Genomic DNA, 15784 nt, shown 5'->3' on the forward strand with positions numbered 1-15784 from the left:
GTGTTCGGCGGGCTCAGTCTCAGGAGGTCGGTCCGGCAGAGAGTCCAGCCAGTCATTCACGGAATCAGGCCGATCAAAGAAAAGGGTCCGTTCATTGTATTCAACTCGCAGCCTGGTTGGAAAAAGCATAGCGTAGCGCAGTCCCAAGTCCCGGAGACGCTTCTTGACTCCACGGAAGCCCATACGCTGTTTCTGCAAGTCCGGGTAGAAGTTCACCGTGGCATTCTCAAAAGCCACCGGGCCCTTCACTCGCGATGCCTGCAGGATAGCGTCCCGGTCTCTATAGTGAAAGAGTTTCGCAACAATAGGCCTCGGCGGGGCGCCCGGCTTGCCCTGGCCTCCCGGAACACGATGGGCACGTTCCGCTGCGAAGAATTTACTCAACCCAGACGGAGAGAGGTAGTTCTGTATCAGGTCCTCGACCAGGAGATCGACAGAATGCGGGTCCGGATTTTCCGGAACGCCAACCACACGCACGTTACAACGACGTGCTCTATTTTCAAAGTCCTCCAAGCGCCGGGTCATGAAATCGTTCACCCTTCGGAGATTGCCAATCTCCGTCTGTATCTCCGAGACGTCGGTCGTGAGGCTGGATGACTTGAGATCCAATGACTTCACCTTCTCATTGGTTTTAGATAGGTCGGCCCGAATCAAGTTCACATCAATGGCCACGGTGTCGATTTTGTGGGCCAAAGCTTCATACCGTTGGCCTATTGTTTCCTTCATGCCAGAAATGGCGCCCATGATGTCCTGCAAGGACGGCTCCGTCAACGCTTCCACAGTGTGGTCAACTGCACTCGGGCCAGGCAAGGCGGTTCCAGGGGACCCCTTCGAATGGGTGTACCGGTCCATGACGTTAGACTGGACCGGGCCCCCGCGAAGGGGCGTTTTGGTCTTCCGAGTCTCTCGGTCCCCTCTGCCCGCCATGTTGGAGACCGCGTCCCAGGGGACTCACTCAAGCAGGTGAAAATGGCCACAGGAGAGGAAGGCATTGTAGCCAAAAAGCAGCGGCGAGGGTACCTCTAGACGTGAGCCAGCCCGGAAGGACAAGAAGCAAGCCAAAGGCACAACAGCAGTCTCGTGCCGCTGGACCCAGCAAGGGCCAGACTCCTCTGCCAGACGTCGCAGTCCGAGGCAGAATCGAAACCGAAACTTAAGAGGGGGACCCACAAGTCGAATCCCCCAGCCGCTGTTGTTCAACACAGACACGGCCACAGTGCCTCACCCAGACCCGGGCGCACCTCCAGGGCGGACCCCGAAAGTTCGAGTCGTCGTATCTTCGGTGCCCCCGGTCCGAATCAAAATCCAAAAAACCATAGGAAGATCAGCCCAGTATCCTCTACACAAATCCTCGTGAAGAATCAGGATATGTTCAGGATATTATGCCGGGAGTGGCGGGGGTCCGGAGAGCGCTGTGCTCACGCGGCCATCACGGATGCCCGCCAACCTCCTCTTCCGTGATTGACAGTATTGATGTGTGAATAGGTGTGTGAGCAGCTCTATTGGTGACTGACTCAGTGTTTGAGTGGCAGTATGGTTGTATGAGTGGATATATCAGTGGCTGTGTTAGTGAGTGAGTGGGTGCATGTGTGGTTCTATAAGTAAGTGAGTAAATGTGTGTGTTGATCTACGAATCAATGAGTGGCCAGCGATATGATAGTTAAAACATGATCTACCACATTGTATCTGTTCATTGTTTCTTTTTAAAAACTAAATATTTACAAACAGTGATACAGTTAAGACATTGGTCATTCCATCCTATTTAAGAATAAAGAAAGAAGATATATGAAACGAAAATAAGATATGTGCGAGGATACGCACCAGAAGAGAAACATAGTAAAAACAAAGTAGAGAGGCTGATTTAGCTCCAATCGATATTTTAAATAGCAATATTTTTGTGCTTATAGTCGGCATTTCTATGTTGACCTATTTGTATATGTGGCATCCAAGTTTGTTCAATGGTACCAGGAAAATCGATGGCGTGAGACGATAAGTTACTTAAGTATATTATACCGTCCCTCTATAGTACTATATCAACTAGCGACGTGATAATTGGTGTTAAACGATTGGGCTTACCAATATATATATCGTCGGATGGTGACGCCACAGGCTGAAGTGGTGAAATTGGATAAATTGGTACAGCCTTGATGTCTATTGGTGTTCAAACGAGACCCAAAAATGTAGAAATAAGCCAAAATAGATAAGGGGAAGGTAGCTACAATAAGGTTTTTTAAAAATATCTTGTGCGTAAACTGTTATATTTCTTACAGGTACTGTTAGGGGGCTAGTGGTGGCATTAAAGGTAGGACATAGCTGCTGCTTATAAAAATATGTGCAAAATCATTTTACACCTATGTGTCGCAAGAGATTTGCCAGTTTAACTGAATTCCGTACATAGGTTTTTTTAAATAAAAAAGTTCATTAAGTTGAGTGCTATGACTGTTAGGTTCAATGTGGACCATTTTTTATATTAGTAAAGGATACCTGAAATGTTGCCGTTGAGTAATCAAGTCGCTCCTAGGACAGAAATAAGATAACAGCAGGATACCACGTGAGATCAATTACGGCAATGGCGTCATGGTCAGCTGTAGAGAACGGATATGTGTTATTGAAATAGGTAATTTCTTCAAAGTGGATAACTAAAACATTGAAGCATACCCAGGGTTTCTATGTTTTGTACATGATTCTCTATACTTGTGTTACTAATTAAAGCTTTAAAGATTAAAACCGGATGATTCCTAAAAAAAGGTGTTCTAATCTTAGAAAGCGTCTATGACCACTACGAAAAGCTGTGGATGATTCTGGGCCTATTATTGATCTATGCATGCTCCGAAGAGAGAGGCCCAATATTTACCACTTCAATTTACAGTATATCGATGGGGATAGTTGTTTACCTCATAGCGGTTTGTAATGCGAACAAAAATCGATGATATAAATTCCGTTCTGGAACCTGTAGTTGTTCAGATATTACGGTAAGTAAAAAGGGAGGGTCCGAACACCTAATGAAATAGAAGAGAATAAGAATATAAGATATTGCTGCAGACCCGTGTTACGGGTTTCTATAATATAGTTAAATGGTCTTGTTTACCTGATACTTTGTACGGAACGGACCGGCTGCTGAGCAATGCGTGAATCCAGCTATAACTTAAATTGAACTCAACGCGGTTATGCGAAGTTAAAAAATCGTTTATCTGAAATTTAAATGGAAACACATAGGACATACGTCAGTACACTTAACTCAAAATGACTATTGCTTCCTATATATAGTAGTGGACATGGCGAAGCAACAGTTACCTGTTTGCGGATGCACGTTGTCGGCTGAAATGGCGTCTCGTATCCCTTTGGAATTAATCAAACTTGATACCATGAAGTTGACTCGCTTATATATCCGGCATGGGTATAGGTGATGACTGCGGTTTATTCCGCCTCTTAAAGTGATATACATCTTTAAATTGTTGTTCCGAGAAAGGGGAATTCATGGCTGCATGTGATACCTTTTCTTATGCCTGAGGGTTCATAGTATGTCAACACCGATTATCGATAGTTAAAAATGTAATATAAAGAATAATAAAGATGGATGCAACAGAAGGAAATAAAAAGAAAAGATCCATAAGTCTCTATGGGTGGCTGTATTTATAGGCACTGTAAAACTATATGCCATAGAAATCGAAGGTTGAATAGCCAGAAATTGGGAGCAGAAAAGCTTTGGGATACATATACTGAGAGATTTTATATGATCGCATTTTCCCAGGGTAGTTCGTTGTTTAACCCGTTGGTGTAAGTGCCCAAAGAGAAAATCCAGAATACTTCTTTGTTTTTTCATATTCTGTCGCCACCATTGCTGCTCGGGATGTGGATTTTCTCTAAAATGCGCCATTTGATTTCTGTAGGAGAGTGTTTAAATTCAGAGAAATGACTAACCAGTGGGGCTGTATATTTCAATGTTTTGATGGCCGATCTGTGCTCATTCAGTCGCGTTTTCATCGCTCGCGATGTTTCTCCCACATAGCCCAAATTACATGGGCATGTAATTAGATAGACTATGTTGCGCGTATTGCATGTCCATAATTCTTTGGCATGGATATGAAATTGATTGAAGATAAGGGTTTCTCCTGTAGGGATGCTGTTGCACGATTGACAGGAGCCACATCGTGAAGTACCTCTCACATTGTTGGTCCCATCTATTGACTTCTGTATAAAAGGAGGATTTCTGGTCAGTTCCGTATAGCGTGATCTGACTATCAGGTCCTTTAGGTTCTTGTTGCGACGGTGTGCGAACATTGGTTTTTCTAACTTTTGTTGCGTGTGATCCACGTTTAATAAATGCCAGTTTGCATTAATGACTTGTCTCACAGTGGCATCCATAGTGGAAGGCTTAGTTATGCATACCAATTTGGGTTCCTGCTTTTGTTTTTGAGACTTAAGTAAAGCATCACGGTCGTAGAACCCTGACGAGGCGATGGGGGTAGCCTCGTTCAAGGAATTTTTCCTTCATTGTGATCGATTGGTTATCATAGTCCTTCAAATTAGTACAGTTCCGTCTTACTCTGAGGAACTGGGAGAACGGGATACTGTCCTTCTGGCTCCTCGGATGGTAGCTAGTGAATATATGAGGTCATAAGCAGTGCATTGCGAGGACACGAGTTATAGTTAGCTCAGCTAACTATAACGGCTGAATTTCTCTGGTTTTGTACAAGTGAAACGTCAGCCTAACTACAACATTCCTGTAACCTTTGTTTTTTTCAGTGAATTTCAAAGGTGTTTTAAATGCTAAGTCCTAACTATAATATCCCTGTCACCTATTTTTTGTGGGTGAATTTCTAAGGTTTTTCAAATGCTAGGTTCTAATTATAAGCAATCTCTATGCTTTAGTTTTCAAATTGAATGATAGAACATTCCTCTAACATATTATTTCTTTTTCTGATAAGCAATTTTATTGATTTTCGCATGAAACAAAAAGCAGCATGACACAATTGATGCGATGTAAACAGCAGTACAAGATATAGTAAACTTAAGGAGTAATGATATGCATCTCATTAATCACCAACGACATGTAAATTGACAGCATCGTACATCAGTAGGGTCAATTTAGTTGACTGCTCCATTTGCCCCATACCCTACGGTATTTAACTGGACATCCCACAACTCAAATAAGGGTTTTTCCTGCATGCACACCAATCGACCCCCTGGCGCCATTTGGATACACTCGGGGGTTTAGACTGAGCCCAAGCAGTGGCAATGTCACATTTTGCCACCGCGATGGCTGTCCCTAGGAACAGTTTATCATAGAGGGACCTGTCTAGGCCATCCATTACTCCTAAAATGAGCCGTATGGGGTCATGGGAATCTGCCAATCCAGGATGTGCGTGAGCTCGGACTCTATTGCATTCCAGTATGGGGATAGACGTGGGCAAGTCCAGATCATTTGGTAAAAGTCTGCTGGTTCATGACCACATCGCTTGCATCCCAGAGAGGAATGAAGGCCCGCCCTGTGAAGACGGTCTGGGGTGAGATAAGCAGTGTGCAAGTAGTATAGTTGGATGAGGCAGAGTCTAGCTGAAGTTGTGATGGTCTTGGGAGCCATAGGGCAGTGCGCCAGTCCTCCTCCACCAGGGGGCCCACCCACCCACCCCTCCCAGCGCGTCCTGAGTGGGTCAAGCGTCGCCAGGCTATTGTTGATCAGGGTTCAATATATTCCGGACACCCCACCCTCCCCCAGGGTTCCCATCATAAATTGAGCTTCTAATAGGCTGAACTCTGGGATTGATGTGCACATTGAAATGTGTGTGGTGAGGGTGTGATGTAGTTGCAGATACCTGTAGAATTGCAAGGTATGGAGAGTGTAACGTCCCTGCAGGTCCTGGAATCTCCTTATGTGGTCGCCCACCCAGACATCGCCCAGCGGCGATATACCGATGTTGTCTTACCTTCCAAAACCCGTAAGTGCTGCCACATCCCCCAGCCATCTTCCTGTCAAGAGAGGTGTCTGCTGGCTTAGGTTTTTGTCCCAGTATGTGTGTCTTAGCGCTGTGTGCCATGCTGTCAGGACCGCACTAGTGATCAAGGGTATTGTTATGGAGATTGGGCTTCTGTACAGGAATGCCTGGATCTGAAGGAATTCTAGGGTCATGAGCTCTGTTTTGTAGGCCGGGTCAGACCAACCCCCATTAAACCAATCATGGAGAACCAAAAGCTGGGTGGCTACGTAGTAGAGGTGAAGGTCAGTCATGCCCAGCCCCATACCACCATCGAAGGGCAGGATCCGACACCGGGCAAGGGCAATACGTGGTCTCGCCCCCGCACAGGAATCTCATGGCCACCCCATCTGTTTCCTTAAACCAGCAACACGGAAAGTGAAGGTAGGTGTTTTGGATAACGTAGAGGAAGCGTGGAAGGATCATCCTTTTAAACAAGGCCACTTTGCAAAGTGGGTTGAGTGGTAGGGTTTGCCAGCATTTGAGAGCCTCTTTGATATTCTTAACCAGCGGGGTGACGTTTAGCCCCATTCCAGTTCGGGGAGCAGGGCGATCCAGATCCCCAGATATTTGAAGGATTGGCGCCTAATGGGGATAAATGCTTGCCAATCAAAGCTCTCCCTGGAGGGTTGGAGGTGCACAATGGTCGATTTTGTCAAGTTAAGCTGGAGACCTGAGACCCTTTCGAAGGAGCAGAGGGTCTGAAGACATTTCAGACTAGAGTTGGCCAGGTCTGCCAGGAAAAGCAGGACAACGTCCGTATATCAGGTAATATTGTCGGTATGGTTGCTGTCCCAGGTACAGCCTTTGATCAGCATGCCAGAGGTTTCTTTGCCAAATTAAATGGAAAGGGAGAGAGGGGAAAACCCTTTCTCATGCCTCTTTGAATGGGGAATACCTCTGACAAGGCTCCATTGGTGAGCACCCTGGCTCTAGGGTTAGAGTAGCGGACGTGAACGAAGCACCAGAATTGCTGTCCCAGGCCCATCTTCTTCAAAACCTCTTTTAGGTAGAGCCAATCGACCGTGTCAAATGCTTTTCCAAACTTGAAGAAGAGGAGTGTAAGGTAAGGAGTAAGACATCAATGGTGCGCCAGGGCCAAGTGGAGGCGCCTCAGACAGTGCTTCTTACCATGCACTGCATTGATCTGGGTGGACTAATTTACACAGGAATTGGCGCACACGTTGGGCCAGTATTGTGGCGTATATCTTTACTTCAGTGTTGATCAAGGAGATGAGGCGGTAGTCTGCGCAAGACAGTGATAGTGGTTGGGTTTTGGGGATCACTATGATGGTCGCTATGTCTGTCTTCGGGGGAAAGACCCATCATCACCAACCGGTTGGTATAATTCAACCAAGTGGAGAACTAGTAGATCTCGGTATGGCGCATAATATTCTTGCGGGAAACTGTCTGGTCCTACTGTTTTCCCCACTTTCAGAATAGAGATGGCACTCTGTATTTCTTCCAAGGTGAAGGGAAGGTCTAAGTCTGCCGCTTCGGAGCCCTTGAGACAGGGAAGCTGGATTTTTGCTTGGTTAATTATTTCGTGGAGGGATGCGTTGGGCCTAAGGGAGGTGTATAGGTTGGCATAGTAATCTGCAAATGTTTGTGCGATGGCAGGTGATGTGCGTTTAATGTCCCCGGAGGGGTCACAGACCTCAGGAACTATCCGGTTAGCCAGGAGATATGAGACCAGTCTATGTAGTAGTTTTTCATTCTTTTTCCCCCGCCATATACTCGGGCCACAAAGGATTACCACAGTGTCCTCGCCGATTCTAGGGAGATATGTTTGATCTCTTCCTATATGGCTGCAAGCTGCTTATCACGCAGATTGGTTGGGGGTTCATCTGGGGCTGATTTGAGCCATATTGAGCCAGCCGCCACACCTGGACTTGGCCTCTGGTGACTCCTTGGATGGTAGCTTTACTTGATTCCCAGAGGATGCTCAGGGAGGGGACTGGTCCCAGATTGGCGAGGAAGTATTGGTGCACCTCTTTCCATATCACTTTCTTGACCTCTTTGCCTTGTAGGAACCAGGCATTGGATAGCCACAGTGTCCACCATCATGGGGATTTTAAAAGTACCCAGGGCTTGTTGATTCCTCTGGAGGGAACTGAGAAATCAGCCAAAATACAGCTAAATTTCAGGGAAAAACTGCTGCAGATGACAGCGTCTCTTTTTTCACTGCAAATGGTACCAACCAAGGGTTTGTGATGCTGAAATCATCATCTTCCCAGCTTTCCGGGACTGACAGACGTTTGTCAGAAAACCAAAAATTTTTACACAGTTTTGCCATTTTACTGAAATCACAGAAATGTGGGGAAAATGTAGTTTTTTTGGCAAAGATTGAGGTTTGCATGGGATTCTGTGCCAGACAAGTCACCCCATCCTGGATTCCACTGGGTGTCTAGTTTTCAAAAATGTATAGGCTTGCTAGATTTCCCTAGGTGCCAGCAAAGCTAAGGTTCAAATTCTACTGCTAGGCACTTTTTCAAAAAAAGGGTCAGTTCCACTGTAAAAATGTGGTTTGTTCACATTGCGTTTTGGGCCGTTTCCTGTCACGGGTAGTAGGCCTGCCCAAGCAAGTGAGGTACCATTTTTATCAGGAGACTCTGGAGAATGCGGGTGGGTGGAAGTTTGTAGACCCACACACAGTCCAGAACTTTCCATCACAGAAATGTGGGGAAAATGTGTTTTTTTTTACAAAGTTTGAAGTTTACAAGAGATTCTGGGTAACAGAACCTGGTGAGAGCCACACAAGTCACCCCATTCTGGATTCCCCTGGGTATCTAGTTTAACAAAATGTATAGGTTTGCTTTTTTTGGCAATTACTTATCTTTTTTTTTTTAAAATCTCTTTATTAGCATCAGATTGGTCCGTGCAAGCATACAATCACATAGTAAACTGATTACAATGAAAACTCGAGTGGTCATTATACAAAATAAGTAGTTGGAGGACGTGACCAATAATATTACAGATATTGCAAAACATTCTAGAACTCTTATTTTCCTTATTTCAGTTCTTAATGAAAATCGCACGTGTGGAATGTTAATGCAAAGAGAAATAACCACTTTCAAACATAACGAAAATGAACATGCCTTCGTGATAGAGAGAGCGACAAGCAACACATCAAGTATGTGCAAGGTGGTGGCAGCACTGGCAGAGGCAGACGAGGATTGATGGAATAACAAATGAAAAGACGTGGGTAATGCAATATTATCAATCGGGGCCAAATAGGCAAGGAAACAAAAGAGAAAAACATCCCGTACTCAACCAGTATCCATTCTGGAATCAGCAGCTCACACCTCACCCTTCCCAGTAGTATTTGAATGCTAAGCCCTTCAGAACGCAATAGGCAGCGCTCAACTGTCCTACTAGAAATATCTAGCCCACCCCCTCTGGGACAATAGAACTAGCTGCTCGTGATTGCGTAGCCCGCGTTAACTTGCTAACGTACTGTCGATATGGGCCCCAGATGTCGACTGGGCGTGAAGCTGTTGGGACCTGCGTGGAGTATTCCACACTGTTGGTATTGCATTGGGCAAGGCTGCGTAACCATGTCTTGGAGTTGGGGATTCGTCTGGACACCCAAAATAAAGCAATTTCCCGTTTTGCGAGCAAGAAACCTATGGCAGCAAGTTTCCGCGCGGCACGGGGGAACTCAGCGACATACCCAAGCAGCGCAATCTCTGGTCTGGGTTGTAGCTCGCACTCTAAAATGTCGCCCAAGATGCGGTGTACCTGCAGCCAGTAATTGTGTAGTTTTGGACAAGTCCATGTGAGATGTGCAAAATCGGCATGTGGGGCTTTGCATTTAGGGCAGCAATGAGGTCTGGCTGGGTCGATTTTGTGGGCCAGTGCCGGTGTGAAGTATAGTCGCCTCAAGAATGTAAAATGTATTAGCTTATGCCTTCTGTTGACTGAGACATCCTTAGTGGCGTGGCAACAGGCAGCCCATTGGTCGTCCGTGATAGAACCGCCCAGATCAGTTTCCCACGCTGCACGGACCTTCGCGTCAGAAGAAGGGAGGGCAGCCACACAGAGTCCGTACAGCCTGGAAACCATATGTGCTCCCATTTGTGACTGGATTAGGAAAGTTAGGGCAGCCATGTCATCTGGCGGAAGCGGGAACGAGGAAAACTGCGCTCTAAGCATGGATCACAGTCTGGTCAAGACAAATGAATCCATAAACGTCCGGTCCGTGAATCGCGGATCCTCGGACACCGAAAAAACATGTCCGTCTGGGAATAGGTCTCCCATCATGGCGAGCTGGTATTTGGACAACGTTTTGCGGACCACCGTCTCCGCGGTGATGGGGAGCCAGTGCGGGTTCGGTAGTGGAAGAGCCGGAGAGTACAGCACGTCTAACTGGAGTAGTCTACGTAATTGCATCCAAGCCCACGACGTAGTGGACACAGTTTGTATGTCTAGAGGGTCTCGTGGTAAGCCTTTGGGTAATATCGTGTTGAGGGCAAGCGGTAGTACCAAGTCTGCCTCTTGTCTCAGATACGGGATCCGAGCGTCCGGATGGAACCAAGGATGTGCATAGGCACATTGCGCGACTAGGTAGTACAGATAAAAGTCCGGCACTCCAAAGCCACCTCTTTCATAAGGCAGTGTCAGGATTCGCCACGAGACTCGCGGGGTCTTGTCCCCCCACACCAACCGCAGCAACAGTGAGCATAGTTGGGTGAAGAAGATTTTAGTGAGTGGGATCGGTATGTTATTAAATAAATATAGAAAACGGGGAAGTACAATCATTTTGATTATAGCGATACGGCCAGCCATCGAGAGAGGGAGGCGAATCCAACGCGCCAAATTATCCTCCAGAAAGTCCAACGCTTGGCCATAATTTAGACGAATCATGGATACCGTGTCCAGATGGATGTGGATACCGAGATATTTCACCGAATCAGCATTCCACTCAAGCGGGAACGGACAGTCCCAGCGGTCTGTGGAGGGGGTGAGTGGAAAGATGTCGGATTTGTGCCAGTTAATACGAAGGCCGGAGTGTTTCCCAAAGCGCGTCACCTCCAGCAGCTAGGGCGTCAGATTTGTCTCCGGAGATCTGACATATAGAATGGTATCATCTGCGTAGAGGGAGATGAGTAACGGGCCCGTCCGAAACTGAAGCCCGCGGTGTAGGTGACGCTCCTGGAAGTGCCGTACCAAAGGGTCCATGGCCAGGATATATAGCAGGGGGGACAGGGGGCAACCCTGTCGGGTTCCCCGGGACAGAGGGAAGCTATCAGAGAGCGTGCCATTAAGGCGCAGCCGTGCCCTAGGGGCGGTATAGAGCAGCTCGACCGTGGAGACAAACAGCGGTGGCATGCCCATCCGTTTCATGACTGACAGAAAAAACGGCCACTCTAGGGAGTCAAATGCCTTCTCGGCATCCAAGAACACCGCAGCCGCCGGTGTATTCGGGTCTATTCTGTGGAGCACAGAAAACAACGTCCTTAGATTAAAGGAGGTGGATCTGTGGGGGACAAATCCGGCCTGGGCCGGCGAAATGATAGATTCCATAAGTAAAGACAGTCGGGTTGCGAGGACTTTCGCTAAAATCTTGTAGTCAAGGTTGAGTAGGGAAAGGGGTCTGTAGGATCCACATCTCGTGGGGTCTCGACCCGGTTTAGGAAGTAAAATGATGACCGCCTCTCCTAGCGTGGGTGGCAGAACTCCCGTTTCAAGCGCCTCCGCATACACCTCAATCAGGCGCGGTACCAGTTCCTCTTTGTATTCTTTATAAAAGTCGGCCGAAAAGCCATCCAGACCTGGCGCCGAGGAGCCCTTCAATGCATCTATGGCTTCCACAACGCAGTCTGGATCGATAGGCATCGCCAGAAAATCCTGCATATATTTTTCCAGGAATACCATAGCGATCTCGTTGATATAGGGGCCTGGGTCACGACAGTCGTCTGTGAGAGTGGAGGTGTACAATGCTTTGTAGTAGGATAGGAAGGCATCGCAGATGGCAGGGGTGGTCTGATGACGAACACCCATTTCATCCACCAAGTCAGTGATGTATGAAGCCTGGCGGGGAGGACGGAGTAACTGAGCCAAGAGCTTGCCAGGCCTGTCTCCCTCTCCATATTGTCTAGCTGAGTGTTGTGCGCATAGATAGGTCAGTTCCCTGTCCGCAGCGTCTCTGAACTCTTGCAGCAGCTCTAACCTTTTCGCCTCCATCCTACCGTCAGCGTATGTGAGCGCGCCCATGTCCAGTGTGGCAATTTCAGTCTCGATACGTGTCAGGGAGGCACGGATCTCGCGCAGGGCCCCTACGTGTTTATTGATGAAAACCCCTCTAATAGTGGCTTTGAATCCCTCCCACAATGTGGCCCAAGTGTCCACTGTGCCTGTGTTGAGCTCAAAATACTCCTCTATTGCCGTACGAATGTCTTCTTTGAAGACCGGATCAGATAACGCCTTGCCAGGGAAACGCCACTGTTTCTCGTATCCTCCCAGCCTGGGAATCAGTAGGGTTAGCACAATGGGGGAGTGATCAGACAGCGTGCGTGGGAGTGTCGAATGATCTCTCACCCAGCCAGCCACCCCTGGGGAAAGGAGCCAATAGTCGATTCTGGTACTAGTGTTGTGATATCCAGAGTGATGGGTATAGGTGGGTGTGTTAGAGTGCAAACGAGCCTCAATGTCAATTAGTGGGTAGTGTGCGCACATATCTGTTAGTATAGCGTGGGAACGGGGTTTACAATCTGGGGAAGTGGAAGTGCTGTCTCTGGAAGGGTCCATCAACAGGTTAAAATCGCCACCCATCACCAACATATCGGTGTCCAATCTGAGCAGAGCATCCTGGAGACTCTTAAAAAAGGCAGGGGAATCCGTATTGGGACCGTATACTCCAACAAAGGTGACCTTGAAGCCAAGAAGTACCCCTGTAACTATAACATATCTGCCATCATCATCAAATATACTGTCAGAGTGCACAAATGGGACGCGCCTATGTATCATTATCGCCACCCCCCTCGCATATCTGCTATAGCTAGAGAAGAATCTATGCATGCCCCAACCCCTTGCAAAGGAGGAAGAGTCAGTCCTCACCAGGTGTGTCTCCTGTAGAAACAATACATCTACCCCATGTCTCGCTGCGTAGTTTAGAACATGTCTTCTTTTCCTCGTGTCATTTAAACCTCGGACATTCCAAGACATAAGGGTAAGTCTGGAAGGACCAGACCGCTGTCCTACCTTAGCCATTCAAATCCGAAGGAATCGCAATTAAACATGTGTGTGCATAACCGCCGCCTCCCTACCGCAAAACAGGCAACATTCATGGAGAAAAACAGTGCATTTACACAAACATTAGCACCAAAGCATAAAACAACCCCTCCCAACCTCCCACCACCCAGCCACTCCTTAAGCCCTAGGAGGCTTTTCCCATCCCCTAGGAGGCTTTTCCCATCCCCAAGAAGAAAACCAGTATCAACAGACAAAAACAGTTGTCTAGTAATGTACCTGAAAAATAAAGGCAATTTAAGAGAAAAAAACAGTACGGCTCGTGCCATGGGGGGGTGGCGACGTTCCGCCATGCGGGTACCGCAACCGGGGCAGCATTCAATTCTCAACAAGTATAGAAAACACTGCAAAAATTAACAACATCATTAGATGCGTAATACTGAAGTAAATGGCCTGTCATGGAAAAGATGGTGTAGACACAAGTCAACCCTGTCCGCTTTCAGCAAAAAGGTCAGCACTAGCCTGCGAGTCTGTGTGTGGCGGAGATTTTTGTGCATCGCCTGAGGTTCGAGGCGATCCCCTGTTTTTGTAGACTTGACAAAATTCCTGTGCCTCTGCGGGGGAGTCAAAAATGCGAAACCTGCCATCCACGTCCACTCTGAGCCTGGCAGGGTACAGCATTCCGTAGCGTAACCCCAGTTTGCGCAAAGCAGTCTTGACACCAGTGTACTTACGGCGCGCGTCTTGGACCATGATTGTGAAGTCCGGGTAGAAAGAAAGCACTCCACCTTGCCACCTAACCTCGCCCGCCTCTCTGGCAGCCTTCAGCGCCGCGTCCCTGTCTCTGAAGTTCATGATTCTGGCTATAATGGGGCGGGGCGGCAGCCCTGGATTAGGCCGGGGCCCCAGCGATCTGTGTGCGCGTTCCACTATGAAGCCAGCTGTGAACGTGTCTCGACCAAATAGTTCGATTAGGAGATTTTCCACAAATGTGTCAAAGCGTCCGGTTGCCGTCGTCTCCACCACACCAATTATTCGAATATTATTGCGCCTACTGCGCGCTTCTAAATCTTCGTTCTTGATTGCGACGTCTTTAAGGATCTTTTCCACGCGTTCCAATCTTTTCAGCGTCGACGCAGCTCCATCTTCGATGTCGGAAACTCTGGATTCTGCCAAATCCAGGCGCCTATCATGCAATTGAATCGTCGCGCCCATGTCCGCCATTTTCTTTTCGAGGGTGTCGAAGCGAGAATCCAAGGCCTTGAATCCAGCACGCATCTCACTCATCATCTCAGCGACCATACCAGCGGTGTCGTTCGCCGTCGCCTGGCCCCCAGTGGCCGCACCAATTGTAGGCGGAACCTCAGCCGTACTGAGGGAGGCCGCACCGAAGGTCAGCTTCCTCTGGGTAACATCTTTCTTCACCATGGTGGAAATGGAGGTGGGCTAATCACCAGTGCCGCAAGACCCAGCGACGACCGTGACCAGCCAGAGTGTCGAGTACAGTCACAGGGTACTCCGCCAGCAAGGTGTTCAAGCCGGGACCAATGGATCAGGGGCCACCGATACCCCCTCGTGTCAGGGCTGTTCCGCACCGCAGGGGCCTCAGGGACGCCAAGGCCGAGTCACGCAGTTCCAGGGGGCTCCCGCGTCGGGGTGCCCTCCCTGGCTGGAGCAAAGTGTTAGCGGCTCTTCGCAGTAAGTAGGGCCAGTAGAGGGCCGCGACGATCACTCAGCAACAGCCGGCAGGACCAGGCCTCCACCTAGGTAGGCAGCAAATGTCAGTGTAGTAGGGGGACCAGGTATTCAGGTCGATGATGCACCATCAGAGAAAGTGGGCAAAGCAACACAGGCCATGTAGTCTTCGCTGGACATGCAAATGTTCATAGGCGTGTAAAGAATGTGGCTAGTTGTAGCAGCATGATAGCAGGAGAGTGCGTATTTCCAGGGCCTGCTGGGGGACAGGCGCGGGTCCGGGGTGCGTTTTAGCGGTGAGGGCGAAGGTGAAGTGCCCTCACCGAGTGCAGCGATGTGTAGCCGCTCGAAGGACGCCTTAGGGCCCGCTGGTCGCACCCCCCGTCATCCACCCCTCACCCCCGGAGTACGCTGCCCGCTCCCCCCGCCCGCCGCCACATGTCCCGTGCAGTCTCCAAAATCGAGGCCCCGGCTCCCAAGGCCGGACCAGGCCGCAAGGGCCGGTCTCGTACCGAGGGACCGTCCCTCCACCAGCGGAGACCACCGGGGGTAAGCAGCGGGCCCGGGAGAGCCCAACAGCAACCCCAAGGCCGAGGGGAACAACAAAGGGGCCACCCAGAAGACTCACCAGGCGCTCCGGCGCTGCAGGGTAACGTCCAGCGAGGCTCAGGAGGCCTCACCGCCCCTCCGCTGTTCCGCCCGTTCTCGCCGTCCCCCGGCCTCCAAACTTGGCCAGCTTCATCGGATGGTGTCTGGGGTCGGTGTCAGGTACTTTCCGCCCCAAACGCAGTGCCGGATCTCCTGCGAATGGCCCGTTCCGCGCCCGCTCGGCGGAGCTCTACATTCAGGCGGCCATTTCGTTCGCCTGCGTAGCCCCGCCCCTTGGCAATTACTTATCTGGCGGTGGACTTGAGTGGACGTGT

The sequence above is a fragment of the Lissotriton helveticus genome, chromosome 6 (genome assembly GCF_964261635.1).
Source record: "Lissotriton helveticus chromosome 6, aLisHel1.1, whole genome shotgun sequence".
In the NCBI taxonomy this organism is placed as follows: Eukaryota; Metazoa; Chordata; class Amphibia; order Caudata; family Salamandridae; genus Lissotriton; species Lissotriton helveticus.